We start from the raw sequence: 14478 nt of genomic DNA on the forward strand, positions 1-14478 counted from the left end.
ATGCTCATTTCTCTTTCTCCCTTCAATGATATATTCATATCTTATGGGATACATATCATTGTGACTACACGATCCTGAATTGGCTAGGAATAAATAAGAATTGGGGGTTCCTCCCCCCCCCCCTTTGCAAACAATTGTTTTACAAACAAGCGTAAAAAAATAACTGGAAGTCTAGAATGTGGGGTTTCCCCCTCCTGTAAATTTCACATATCAAACCTTATTAAAATTTGGCACAGTCCTGCAACCTACTTCTTTATGAACTTTTGAAAAAATGCACTGCTTTGCAATTTTTTTAAAAGAGCTTCTCAGCTAAATCCTACAGTCATTTACAGTAAGCCTCATTGAACTCAATAGGATTTTATATCTGAGTAGGTATGCATAGGATTGTCTACTAATTTACAAGATATGTATTTAAAAGCAGGCACCAATGTTCTGGGCACTTTCCTTGTCTTGGCTGACCCCAGAGGGGGAGAACTGAAACCCATTATGGCCAATTTGAAATACCTGGCCCATAGACTTATTCCAAGGTTGTATGAGATGTTTGTTATCTGGTTAGCTGTTTTCAGTGCATGCGTGATTTTACTGGTATTATGCACTAAAGCTACTATAGGTGTGCCCATTGCTGCTATATGATTGCTCATAGCTGCAACTTACACAGAGTGTCAGTTCCTTCTTAATACTGAGGAAGTTGTTGGCAATCCTGCTGACTCTCCTTTGATGAAAGTTGCTTCCTTCCGTGCATTGATTGAAGACATTCACCAGGTAGAATTTCAACAAGTAATGAAAAAAGCAACACCTGTCTTCAGACTAAAGCAAATCAGGATAACTTATTAGAATAGGCAACATTTCATTGAATAATGCATTACAGTTCAAATCAGAGGCTTATTGTCAATTCACAGTCATTTTGATTTTCTCAGTTATCATATATGAAACATCTTCAACAGTTATCTCCTTAAATTTCATGTCACCTCTCAAATACTGCATAAATATCAAGTAACAAATACTACTAATACTAAATTCCACTGAATGTCAGCTATGACCTGTCAAAAATCTAATCCTGAAATCTAATTAAATATTAAATGTGATTATATAATAAAATACCAATATAAAATAAAGCAAATATTGCAATACATATTCAGAGAAAATGCAACTAATAATCAGTGTTAAAATTCACTGGGCAGAATCTTAGAAAGAAAACCCTTTTTGGAGTCTGATCAAGCGGCAATCATTGAGTCCCTGATTACATATATGACTTTGTTAGCTTTGATTACAGAACTATTGCCAACTTTGGCACTATTGTGTAAACGATATATTAGAATCCATATACAGTATGTGAACATATGAGATGCATATACGTCATCACCAACAAAAGACATAGATATTAGGGCACACAAAGGGGGACACAAAGGAGACACATTCTGAATAAGGAAAGATTTTCAGCCCAATTGTATCCATCTACTGAGTTCAACAGAACTTATTCTCACCTCCATTTTTTAAGATTAATATTTTGTTGGAATATGAGCCCCTCTCCAAATAAGAGAACAGAATGTGCAAGGGACAGAAAGCTTATACCAACAAGTTTCCAAGGACAAAGATTTACAAGAAAATCAATCACTGAATGGCTTAGGGAAGATACCTTTGTATTTTGAAGAGAATGGGATCCATGTAAGAGTCTGATGCTTGTGTGCTGATCTTGAGACTGCTGAAGAAGAAGAAGAAGAAGAAGAAGAAGAAGCCCAGAGGGTTCAGTAATACAAACTGATGCATCAAGATTTGTCTCTGTGACTAAGCTTCCCGTACGAAATTCACTGCAATTCCAAACATGTATGCAGCCTCCTTCCACCAATGTTGTTGTTGTTTAGTCGTTTAGTCGTGTCCGACTCTTCGTGACCCCATGGACCAGAGCACGCCAGGCACTCCTGTCTTCCACTGCCTCCCGCAGTTTGGTCAAACTCATACTCACAGTTATTTGCTTGATGTCTCCAAATCCCTTCCGCATTTCATACATATCCACAGATACCATGCAGTGCCCAAAGTGGAGCTGTTTGAGGCTGCTAGTAGGGATCAAACACAGCAGCAAGGCTGTGTGCAGAAGAAAGAGGATGCAACCACCCTCCATTTCAGCACTGTGTAAAAAACATTCACTATTCAGCCAGGAGAGCTATTAATGGGAAATAAAAGACCTGTAAGGCAGCCCTACTTTGTACAGGTACATGTTGGTCTTTTAACAGATCTGCACGATGCTTGTTGAATTTGGGGCTCATCTACACAATTCTGTTCAGTACTATTTCTATATGATGAGCCGGAATGTATGGTAAATAGCTTGCAACGCCTGTATATTTCCCCATCTCTTGTTCCAGTACATGCATCTCTCTCACTTGAAAACCATTCAGACCCAAGCCCTGCTCAGCCACATAGCTTACTGCTGGACGACGAATCACCATCTCTCAGTCTAGCAGCCTGTCTCTCTGGGTTGTTGTGAGGATAAGAAGTGAGGATAAGTGAATCAGAAGAGTCTGGAAGGAGCCTCTGGGTAAGGAATGATTCAGCAATAGAGAAGCTATATGGCTTCCCTTTTACAGAGATTCCTCATTCTGTAAACAGTTAATAAAGTATATCTTATGTTTAAGGACCTCCTGGATTCTGCAAGTTATTATAGCACAACCTCCTCTGAGCTGCTTGTGATAAGGGTTTTGTGAAAAGGAAAGATAACATAAAAACAGCAATGTGAATCTTTGATTCAAAAAGGGTCCCACTGAAGTGAATCAGTTGGTAGTTCTCAAGAAACATTAATGTTTAGCGTCTTCATGCACATCAGTGTCCATTTTCCTGTCAAATTTGGATGAAGCCCTCAACACACACCACAACGCCACACTTTTCATGGTGATTGCGTTTGCCGCAGGTGACCTGGTACTGTACCAGTGTTTCCTATGGCAAGTTTGTCCAGTGTGAAAGACAAGTGAACATACTTATACAAGTTAAGATACATGTCAGGGAGCTGCAGCCTAAATAGGGGTCCCAAGTCACGTGTACTAATGTACATAATAGTGTTCATTGCATGGAACTTCTCTTCACCTTTTTAGCATCTGATATTTTTTGAAAGTATACAAAAGACAAAAATGGACATAGATCAGAAATGAATTTCTTTTTTTCTATTTTTGGCAGGGAAGAATGCTCTTAAATTTTGAAGAATTAAAATCACTTTATAAAATGACCCTTTACTGTGAATAATCTAATGAACCTACAACAAGATGCATATATTTCAGATATTGATCTATCTATATCTATCTATATCTATATCTATATCTATATCTATATCTATATCTATATCTATATCTATATCTATATCTATATCTATATCTATATCTATATCTATATCTATCCATCTATCCATCTATCCATCTATGATCTATCTATCATCAATCTAAATGCTGTATTGGATACTGCCTTTCTAGCTGATATATCTATTATCTTGTAAAGTGGAGCAGTTCACACTTATTGTGAAGTGCATGAAAACAGATCATAGAAATATCTTACCGTGTTTGAGATGCCTTGCCGTTTTTTGAGATGCTTTATTGATAATCAATGTGTACCTGTCCTTGAGACTGTCTTCCACTTATATACTGATAAGTGAAGATAATGAAATGCTTAGTAATCCCCTTTGGATTTCTTGCCTGATTATGTGCAAGCTTACTCAGCCAAAACAGATTTCCTAGAACACTTCCCCCAATTTTCACTGAGATGACTGGCATATAGTAAAGATGCCACCCACACACGGGTGTAGAAAATACATCAAGTACTCTTGAAACATGCCTTTCTGCAGAATATTTGTTTACACTGCCAACTTTATTTCCAGATTACCTCGGCACAGGACTACTAGCCTTATATATCCATGACAAATGTGTGCCAAAATGGCAATTTCAGTGGGCCCATCTGCAAAGGCTACATATTTTATAGAGTAACCTCTCATCTATATCTCATGGGTTTTTGGGAAGATATATGACGTTAGATAATGCACATAATATGAAGTCAGCCCTGTGGGAAAACAACCTGCTTTCAGTTCTGTGGAAATGGTCCAGGAGTTCAGAACATCTAACTCAGTTGAGCTCCAACTCCCATCAGCCCCAGTCAGCATGGCCAATGGTCAGGGGTGATAGGAATATTGTAATGTTTGGAGGGCCAAAGGTTCCCCATCCCTGATCTAAGTGATAGATTTAGATATTCACTCACAACGTAGTCCTATTAGCAAAGATGTCAAAAACCTTGAGGTTTTTTTTAAAAAAAAATCTGAAAAGACTATGGTGGTTAGGAATCATGGTAGAGTGTTCTTCAGAGGATCTGAATGCCTTTCGTCCATATTTAGTCCTGTTTGGATAGCACACTTGTGTTGACTGAGCGCAGATCCACACCATATATTTAATGTGCACATCCACTGCACATTAAAAGCGCATTTACTTTCCCCAAAGAATCTGGAAAACTAAAGTTTCCTAAGGGTGATGGGAATTATAGCTCGGGGGCGGGGCTATTGTTCCTAAGTTTCTTCAAGAGAAATTGTGTGCTTCAATAATGCACTGGATGTGCTTTAAATGTATCGTGTATATCTGCCCTGAGTGTGCATGGGGTATCTCATGCTGTATAGTCATCATAGCTTCTAAACAGGACCTCTGCCTATGCATATTCCCTTTGAATATCATGGAGGAAGGGCCCACCAAGTGCATTCCAGATTCCCTTATTTCTTTCCATCTCCTTCAGTCAAAACAAATACGTTGTCTGAACAGGACTGAACATCTATGTGTGTTTGATATGTCCCCTTTAAAAGGTTCGATCCATTAATAACTGTCCCAGGTAGGCCCAGTAGCATAGGAAGATAGGAGCGGTGGGGGAGCGGCGCCCCGGGCAGCGCAATCCCAGGGGCGGCATCATGGCTGCCCGCCCCGCCCACAAAATGTGTGCCCCGCCCTTGTGCGTGGTGCACCATGCCCCAAAACGCGCACCCCACCCCCAAAACACACATCCCGCCCCCCAAAACGCCCACCCCTGCCCCGCCCCCAGAACACGCGTCACGTCCCTGGGGGCAGCACGCCTGCTCTCCGCCCTGGTGGCGGAGCATGAAGCTCTGCCACTGAGTAGGCCTAATCAAAATGTGAAGGTTTCTTACATGACAATGTACGTACTTGTTGTTGTTGTTGTTTAGTCGTTTAGTCGTGTCCGACTCTTCGTGACCCCATGGACCAGAGCACGCCAGGCACTGCCTCCCGCAATTTGGTCAAACTCATGTTGGTGGCTTTGAGAACACTGTAAGGCCTTTGCAGTGGCCGGTGAGGCGGCAGCTATAAGCTATGATGAGAGCTTTTGACATCAGGCCGCCAGGATCCCTTCTGGTCAATGGGATCACTACTTATGTCTCTCCAAATTTTGAGAGTAAGTCCATTGAGCAGCCGAAATCCAAGCAAGATGTTAAGAAGCCAGGGAGGTGCCTTTTCTGCTGGGAATATAATAAAGAGTCCTGCCAGCGTCAGGGATGTAGGCATTCCCATGTTTGTGACAAGTGTTTTGGGGTCGCCCTGCCACATCATGTGGGGCTAAGCGGCCCTTTCGAGGGGCAAGGAGAGGCTCCCAGCAGGAGCAGAAAGGAGCCTCTCCTCAAGCAGACTGTGATGTTAAGTGATGTGAAGTCCATCAGAATTCAGTCTTCTGCCATTTCATTGTCTGTAAATCCCTTTATTCTAGAGACCCTTGTGAAAAGTATGTAGTGTGCAAGGCTCTTGAGGGTTTGGCCAGGTTACAGTGACATTTTATTCTTGGTGAGCAGCAAGTTAAGACTTGTCTGCTGGTCCAATTATGAGGCGAGACTCTTTTTGGCAGCCTTTTCAGTAGCATTTCTTGGTGCACTGCATGTGAGCGAAGTTGTGCTGGAGTCAGCACAGGGAAGGGCTCCACGGGGCTTGTTTTTGCAGGATGTTCAGCTTTCTGGTGCTGAGCTGGTGCTCACTATTCAAAATTCCAAAACGGACCAGTTGGGCAGAGGCGCCTTGATGAGGCTGCCTGCCACTGGTAAGCCCAGCCCTTATACAGTGAAAGATGCCAAGAGATATTTGTCACTTTGCCCGCCCTGGGATGGTCCCTTCCTGGTCCATGAGGATGGGTCCTTGTTAAAAAGGCATCAATTTGCTGCAGTAATGCGTAAGGCGCTCGCAGTGTGTGGCCTGCTGGTCAGTGACTTTGCACCTCATTCTTTCCTTATTGGGGCAGCTACTACCACTGTGCTTTAGAGCCTGTCTCTTGACAGGATTAAGGATCTGGGCCGCTGGAAATCTGACACATACAAGGGTTATGTTCGGTTATGGGTCAGCGCTGCCTGCAAGGGTGCAGGGAGCTAGTCGAACCAGAGACTATGCAACCACTCACCTTCTGTAATCAATAAAGTTGTGACTGAAATTCTGCCAAAAACCAAAACTAAAATTTGAGTCAAGTGTGTATTTATTTAGGGGGGAGGTCTCTGAGTCTGAACAAGCAAATAATAAGTCATTGATAAGCCCTTCACTCCCTGCTTAGTGGTATTGAGTACTTTGAAAATGAATCAATATAACAGCGAACTCAGTGCCCCAATCCTGATAGAAACAGAACCAATATGATGCTACTGAGAAACAAGAGCGAGTTATCAGGCTGCTTGGGAAAATTCCAGGGTTTGCAGAAGAAGAAATATTATTTTAAAGCCACCAAAAGAGGTCACCACCCACACAAAAAAACCCACTGTAACCTTGACAACTCTTATTCTCTCATCACTGAATATGCAGATGCATCTTTACATATAGTCATTAATAACCCATAACTTTAATAGTGTGTCGTATAAATCTAGTGCTAAATACCAAAAACTGGTGATAGCAAGGAGGAAGGAAGATAGTTATGCTGACTCGCAGGAAAATTACATTTTCCAGGAGTTATTATTATTATTTATTCAACATATACACCGCCCTATACCTGGAGGTCTCAGGGCAGTTCACAACAAGACCACAACATATAATATAAAATCAAACCAAAAGCAGAAACCCAATAACCTCCCCCCCCCCAAAAAAAGCCACATTCTAAAAGGGTGTTGGATGTCAATAAGATCAACCAAAGGACTGGGTTAAAAGGAACATTTTTGCCTGGTGCCTAAAGGTGTATGATGGAATTAATTATTCCTGCTTGCCATCACAATAACAGCATACAAGTGATTGGCCATCTAGGTGGCAAGGAGCGGGGTTGGAGGATTGTTGGTGGGTAGAATCTGGCCATTGCTATGCTCATTTTGTATTGGAGGTGTGCATTACAAGCTCCCAGGGCTCAGAGTTCCAAATGTGGAAAAACAAGTCCTAGCAACATTTCTGGCTTTATGATGTAGGAACTGGCAGCTGACTCCATGGGGAGGTAGAAACGGGAATACCATTTCTCTTTCCTTTTATTTCTGGCCCTGCTTCTCACAGCAACTGGGGGTGCAGACACTTCAGATGCCACTCTCCCAACTGTGATCTCAATGCCAGGAACAGCTTCATGTGCTAAATGTCTTTGGAAGGCACCAATTGAAGGCAACACAGCCAAGTCAGAAAAGTTGGCAACCGTTAGCAGAAAATTCTATTTATTGGTGAAGCAGATTTCAGGCTTGAAGGGGGGGGGGCAGCCGTCATGGTGAAATCATAATCCCATTAAGTTTTTTGTTCTGACAGTTTACATAAGGGAACATCCAGAATGAAGAGTAGCAGAGTGAAACTTCAAATTGCTCAAAATGTGATGATTGATGCTTTGCAATATACTTTAATTGTGCTGGCTCTGAGAGCTAGGGACAACTGCACCCCATGTAATATGTAGCAGATGAAATAAGTATTGTTTTGTGCCAATTATTTGTATTGCCATGAGAGTAAGTGTAGGAGTTTATAGCTGCAAGGTTTAAGCAGTACTGGGAAATGAACGTGCCTTACGATCATGTAGTTTATTTATTGCTGCCTTGCAGAATTCCTGTGAAACTCTGCCTTCCACATTCTCACATACACATAACCTTGGGTTTGAACATATTGATGGTATCAGATGTCACACAATTCACTCTAGCTATACAACCCAGGCCTTCAGGGACGAGGGGATTTTTGGGGTGTGGTTGGGTGTTGTCATGAGTGCTTATAAGCCTTTCATGGTAAAAACTTCCAGAGGGGACAACTGTCATAGGAAATTGTCCAAGGGTCTCATAGCACCTTCAAGACTAAAGCTGCAGTCTTGAATAATCCCATATAATCTACTTATGAGAACACACGGTTAGAATTGCATCCTATCACATTTGTTGTGGCATACTGCTTTCATGAACTAGAGTCCACTTCCTTATATAATGCTTGCTTCATGCATCAGAAGAAAGGGATTCCAGTCCAGTCCACAAAAGCTTGTGCCATAATTTATGACATAATAAGTGTGTTAGCATTGAATGTGCTGCAGGACTCTTTGTTGTCTTTTGCTCACATCAACATCCAAAGAGCTACTTTGATATATACAAGGGGGAAAGTGAAAAATGGGGTGCCCGTCCTGGGCCCATTGTTGTTCAATATCTTTATAAATGACTTGGACAAAGGAACTGAAGGGGTGCTCATCAAATTAGCAGATGACACCAAACTTAGAGGGGGAGCTAAAGCCACAGAAGATAGAATTGGGATTCAAAATGACCTTAGCAGATTGGAGAACTGAGCCCAAACAAACAAAATGAATTTTAATAGGGACCAACATAAGGTACTGCACTTAGGCAGGAATAACCAGCTGTACAAATATAGGATGAGGAACACCTGGCTTGTCAGTAGTACATGTGAAAAGGATCTTAGTAGACTACAAGTTTAACCTAATTCAACTGTGTGACACAGCAGCAAAAACAAGGCTAATGCTGTTTTAGACTGCATAAGCAGAAGAATAGTGTCCACTTCAAGGGAAGTCATAGTCCTGCTATATTCTGCCTTGGTCAGACCACACCAGGAATATTGTGTCCAGTTCTGGGTGTCACAATGTAAGAGGGATATGTAAAGCTAGAACATGTTCAGAGGAGGGCTACCATGATGGTCAAGGGTCTGGAAACCAAACCTTATGAGGAATGATTCAGGGAGTTGGGTTTGCTTAACCTGGAAAAGAGACATGATAGTCATCTTCAAAAATCTAAAGTGCTGCCACCAAAGATGGAACAAGCTTGTTTTCTCCTGCTCTGGAGGGTAGGACTTGAACAAAGTTACAAGAAAGGAGATTCCGACTAACTTTCTGACAGTAAGACTGTTTGATAGTGGAACGGTCTCCCTCGGGAGGTTGCAGACTCTCCTTCCATGAAGGTTTGAAAGCAGAGGTTGGAGGCCACTTGTGATGGATGCTTTAGTTGAGATTCATACATTGCAGAAGGTTGGACTAGATGACAGGTGAGCCTCCCTGGGGAGAGCATTCCACAAGTAGGGAGCCACCACATGCAGTGCAGTCCCCAATTCAACAAGGGTTTTAGACCCCTCAGCTAGCCCCACCTGGTTTGGCCAGCCAGCTAAAGCCATTCCTGGGGTGTGGCTGCTGTTGCTTGTTGACAGCTTCTTGGAGCGACAGGTGAGAGCTGAGTGGAGGGTGGGGTCCAAAGGTGGAGAAACCACCCTAGAAGAAGCACAATGTGTCCCCCACCAGAAGTCCTACTCCTCCCCTAACACCCTGTAACGGACTGGGCTGGCTTGCGACAGAAACCCCAGAGTGGAAAGTGTTAAACCCAACCTCCTTGTTGAGCGACGTATTCCATTCCTGAGGGGCGGGACTGCCACGAGTTTAAAGGGAATGGGGAGCAATTATTTCGGTTGATAGAGTTGAGAGGGGTTTTGGGAGCAGGAGCGTGTGGGTAGTAGTAGGAGATATTAGAGTGTTTTTGGAGAAGTTTATTAGAACTATATTACAGCCAGTGTTATATGTAACTAAGAATATGAACTAAGATCTTATACGCATGAAACCATTACGCATTTTACATGTTCTCTAGTTTAATAAAGCTTTCTTAAATGTTATATTAACAACGGATGTGCCTAGTTATTCCAGTGAAGTATCCTAACTCAAAAGGGTGGTGACTGTAGAGAGGAGGTTAGACTAAACCTGAGGAGCAGGAAAATAGTTTTAAAACCTCAAGGTCAAGCCCAGGGAAGACAAGTGCCAGGAAGAAGGTGCCACAAAGTAGCACCAGGCAGCTGAGGTGAACCTTAGGTAAAAGGGAATCCTGACTGTGAGCACAAGGTGGTTCCTGATACACTTGCCGGGAGTTAAAAGGGATACTGAGCCACGTTATTGGGAGAACTGGAACTGAACTTCGATTACTAGCAGACCCCAAACCTAAACAGGCAGTTTATTTGGGGCGCAAGAAGTGGGTTCTTTGAGAAATAACCAATTTCCTTCAACACTCTGCTAGTGGTATAAAAAGGGAGGCACATCGCATTGGTGGGATCCGCACATATTAGGTGGGATCATCGCAAGTTTAGGGACAACGCTGGGACTGTCGCACCTTAATTGGTGGCAGCGGTGGGACGATCGTCCCAGGGATGTAGCAGAAAGTGATAATTGACCCACCTGCCAAATACAAATCATCTGTGATTGGGAATCATCTGCACAAACCAATGCCTCAGGCAGGTGTCTTCTGGGGTGATTCTAGTGAGCCTTTGCTAATCATCTGAATAAAACTCTATAGGCATGTCTAGCACAGAGTTGCAACATACCTGCTGGAAGAGAGCTCCTGTTCACAGCCATTTCTTCACATCACCCCACAATTGTAACTAATTTCCTGTCTGTGTTTTCTTGGGAGCAGGCATGATTGAGCTGAGAAGACTGGAGCATTAGAGAACCTCTGCAGTGGATGAAAGGGAGTGTTTTTTTCTGGTAAGCCCTTAGAAAAACAAAGGTAGGAGAGCCAATCATCTTTCTTTGCAGTAAACAGGAGAAAGTCCACAGCCCCACCAGAGAATTTTCAGTTACCACTGGACCAGTGGGCACGTTTTGAATATTGAGAAAGTGCTGTGGGCACCAATCACAAAAGGACTGCCATTGGGGGGGGGGTGGCACAACACAAAATTAAAATACAGTCATTGTTACTTTCCCCCACCCCCCTGGACTACCTCAGGCTTATGACAGGAAGTCAGCTGTGTCCTGATGGTCCTGATCATGGAGATCTCACAATATTATATATATATATATATATATATATATATATATATATATATATATATATATATGTTAATACTGAAACTGAATAAATAGAGACATATGTGAAGAAGAAAACAATTTAAAAGAATAAACACACACACAACTAGCAGTGAAAGGTGCCTTGGTGTCGGTTTCTTTCAGGAAATTATCATTTTGCATCAATCTATATTCTTAGAAATGATAAGTAGAATCTGCAGTACTCCTAGGGCAGGCACCCCCAAACTTCAACCCTCCAGATGTTTTGGACTACAATTCCCATCATCCCTGACCACTGGTCCTGTTAGCTAGGGATAATGGGAGTTGTAGGCCAAAACATCTGGAGAGCCGCAGTTTGGGGATGCCTGTCCTAGAGTAATTGATAAAGACTAGGGCAGGCATCCCCAAACTGCGGCCCTCCAGATGTTTTAGCCTACAACTCCCATGATCCCTAACTAACAGGACCAGTGGTCAGGGAAGATGGGAATTGTAGTCCAAAACATCTGGAGGGCTGAAGTTTGGGGGTGCCTGGACTAGGGTCATAGATTTGCATATTATATGTGCTGCCCAATGTGGAAAGGATTGGTTGTAAAACATATAATGGCAACTTGGAAATATCCGGGGGGGGGGGACAAGTACACTGTATGTAATGAGCTTTGTCAGAGGGCAAACGGGCAAATTTAGCAGGGGATCAAACACTTTCCCCCCTCACTGTATGTCACAGCCCGCTTCCCCCGTTAAGTCTTGGAAACACTTTGCATGTCAAAATTGGTAATGCAAATATATTAGAAGTTGGTAAAGGCAGCACAAATCAGATTTTTTTAAAAAAGCAGTTGGCAAACACAGAAAATGCTAGTGTGGAACAGGCTAGCAACATAAACTTCCCAGTGCTCTATACCAAGTGAGTGATAAATACTTTGGGGGAAAGAGTTAGTGTGGAAGCAAACCATTCACTCCTTCGCTACTATTTGGTTTATCTATGACTGCATTCACACCATGCATTTAAAAATCACCGCCCTTGAAAACCTGGGAACTGTAGTTTGTTCACATTGTTGTAGCTCTGTGGTAGGGTAAACTACAGTTCCCAGCTATCTCAGGCTGGCTATGGCTGTTAAATTATAATTGATACAACACTGACTATATAGTAAGAAGTACTGGTCTCTTTAACAACAAACCACAACCTCCTTATGATCCTTCTTTCACCTGATGGACAACACACATGCATGATGCACAATAGAAACTGAACTAGGTGTTTTGCTTTCTTTCTTTCTTTTTCAGAGTTAGCAGGGCCTCTGAAAACATTCTTAACACATTATGACATATTCAGTAGAACTAAGAAATTAGCTTCAGACTTCCATTCATGTAAAGTTTACATAATTAGCAGCATATTCCTTGGTTCACATAATGGTTTGGTAGATACTGGATCATTTAACGAGTGGTTTTTAATAGCAAAAACCATTTTAATAAACTGGCTGTTTTTCTAATAGAATATATTGTTGTATTTGCTATATCAGAGCTTTGGTGAAAGAAAGAAAGCCTAATTTGCACTGGTTTCAAATTTAACTGTGTTTTCAGTTTTTTTCAGAGCCAGTTGGACTCTTATGGTGAGAATATTGGGAGAGGGAGTATCACAGGCTGCAGACAACATGTTGCAAGAGCACTTGTCTTTGATGTTTCTGGTAACTGTCCAGTTTTAATGTTCATGGGATTAAAAAATCTTCACATTTTTCTTATTCAGGATGGAACTGTTCCGGAGAGCTTCAATGTGAATGCAAAAGCAAACACAGCTAATGGTGACTCCAAACTAGGAAGGTTTTTGTTTGGTTGTTTTCTAGCTTGTTACTGACGGGAATAGGGTGCACAAACACAGACTCTGCCACTGTTTAGCTCACAGGGATAAGGAACTCATGGCACCTAAAAAAATACTGAGAGAGAAGGGAGTCCAAAATGGATGGGGGTTTCTTAAAGGTGAAATATTGAAGGTACAAAGGCAGAGAACACCAACAAGAAAGAAAAGTAGAAGGCATCAAAAGAAACCAATGTGGCTGCATAAGGAGCTTACAGATGAGTTAAGTAGGGCATGTGTAAGAAATGGAATAAAGGGGAAATCACATAGGAAGAATCAGTTGCAGGAAGAAGGTGAGGCAGGCCAAAGATCAGAATGAGCTCAGGCTTGCCAGAGAGGTTTTAAAAAAGGTTTCTTCGGCTATGTTCAAAGCGAGAGGAAGAAGAACAAGCAAGTAGTAGGTCCTCTGCCTGGAGAAGATGGAGAAATGTTATTGGGTGACAAAGTAGAGAAGGCAGAACTGCTTAACACCTACTTTGCCTTTCTCTTCACCCAAAACAAAAGCCCAACCTGGAGATAACAGAATAAATGGAGGGAGCTGCAATCCAAGATATGGCAAGAGATGGTAAGAAAAGACCTAGCTATTTTAAATGAATTCAAATCTGATGAGCTGCACCCAAGGGTACTAAAAGAGCTGAGGATGTAACCTTACAACTTCTGCCTATACTCTTCAAGAATTCTTGGACAACAAGTGAGGTCTCTGCAGGCTGGAGGTGGGCAAATGTTCTCCCCATGTTCAAAAAGGGAGGGGGGAAGAAAACCCAAGTATGGTAACTACCAGCCAGTCAGCTTGACAATGATAACAGGAGAGGTCCTATAACAGATATTAAACAGTCAGCTCCTCAGTTCCTGCTTGCTTTCCCCAATAATTGTTTCAAAAGCTGCTGTGTCACCTTCTTGGAAGTACCAACAGTCTGGCTCCATTCTGGTTGAAGTGGAGCCCCTCCCATTTCTAAAGGCCCAGCTTGTCCAAAACACTCCACAGCATGGTTTGAAATCAGATGCATAGCAGACCAAACAGCTTTGCACACATAGCAAAGACCAAATGGCTTACAATGTGAATGTACCGGTATGTAAAAACTCATGCTGAAAGAGAGTGCCAGCATTGTGCTTGCTGTTAACAAATAGTCAAACAAGTTTCAGAGAAAGGGACAAAAAATGCATAAAGGAAATTGCACTTCAATGAGAAGCCATCATTCCCAAGATGCTTGTTGACTTCGCCATTTATTAAGAAAGGAATTAAGAATTTTTGTTTTCCTTCAACAACATCCACTTATTCCTCTTTATACGACAGGTGGGCAACTCGCAACTCCAGATTTTCGCTTCAGGCTTCCTGAATAATAAGGTGTTTGCCAGTTGCCTTGAAAAGTGGTTTTCAGAGTCTCCTCCCTGCAGGAAGAATAGGTGGGAAAAGATCTTTTTGATAACAGTCTATTGCTCCAAGA

This window comes from Zootoca vivipara, chromosome 7 (assembly GCF_963506605.1).
Source record: "Zootoca vivipara chromosome 7, rZooViv1.1, whole genome shotgun sequence".
Lineage (NCBI taxonomy): Eukaryota > Metazoa > Chordata > Lepidosauria > Squamata > Lacertidae > Zootoca > Zootoca vivipara.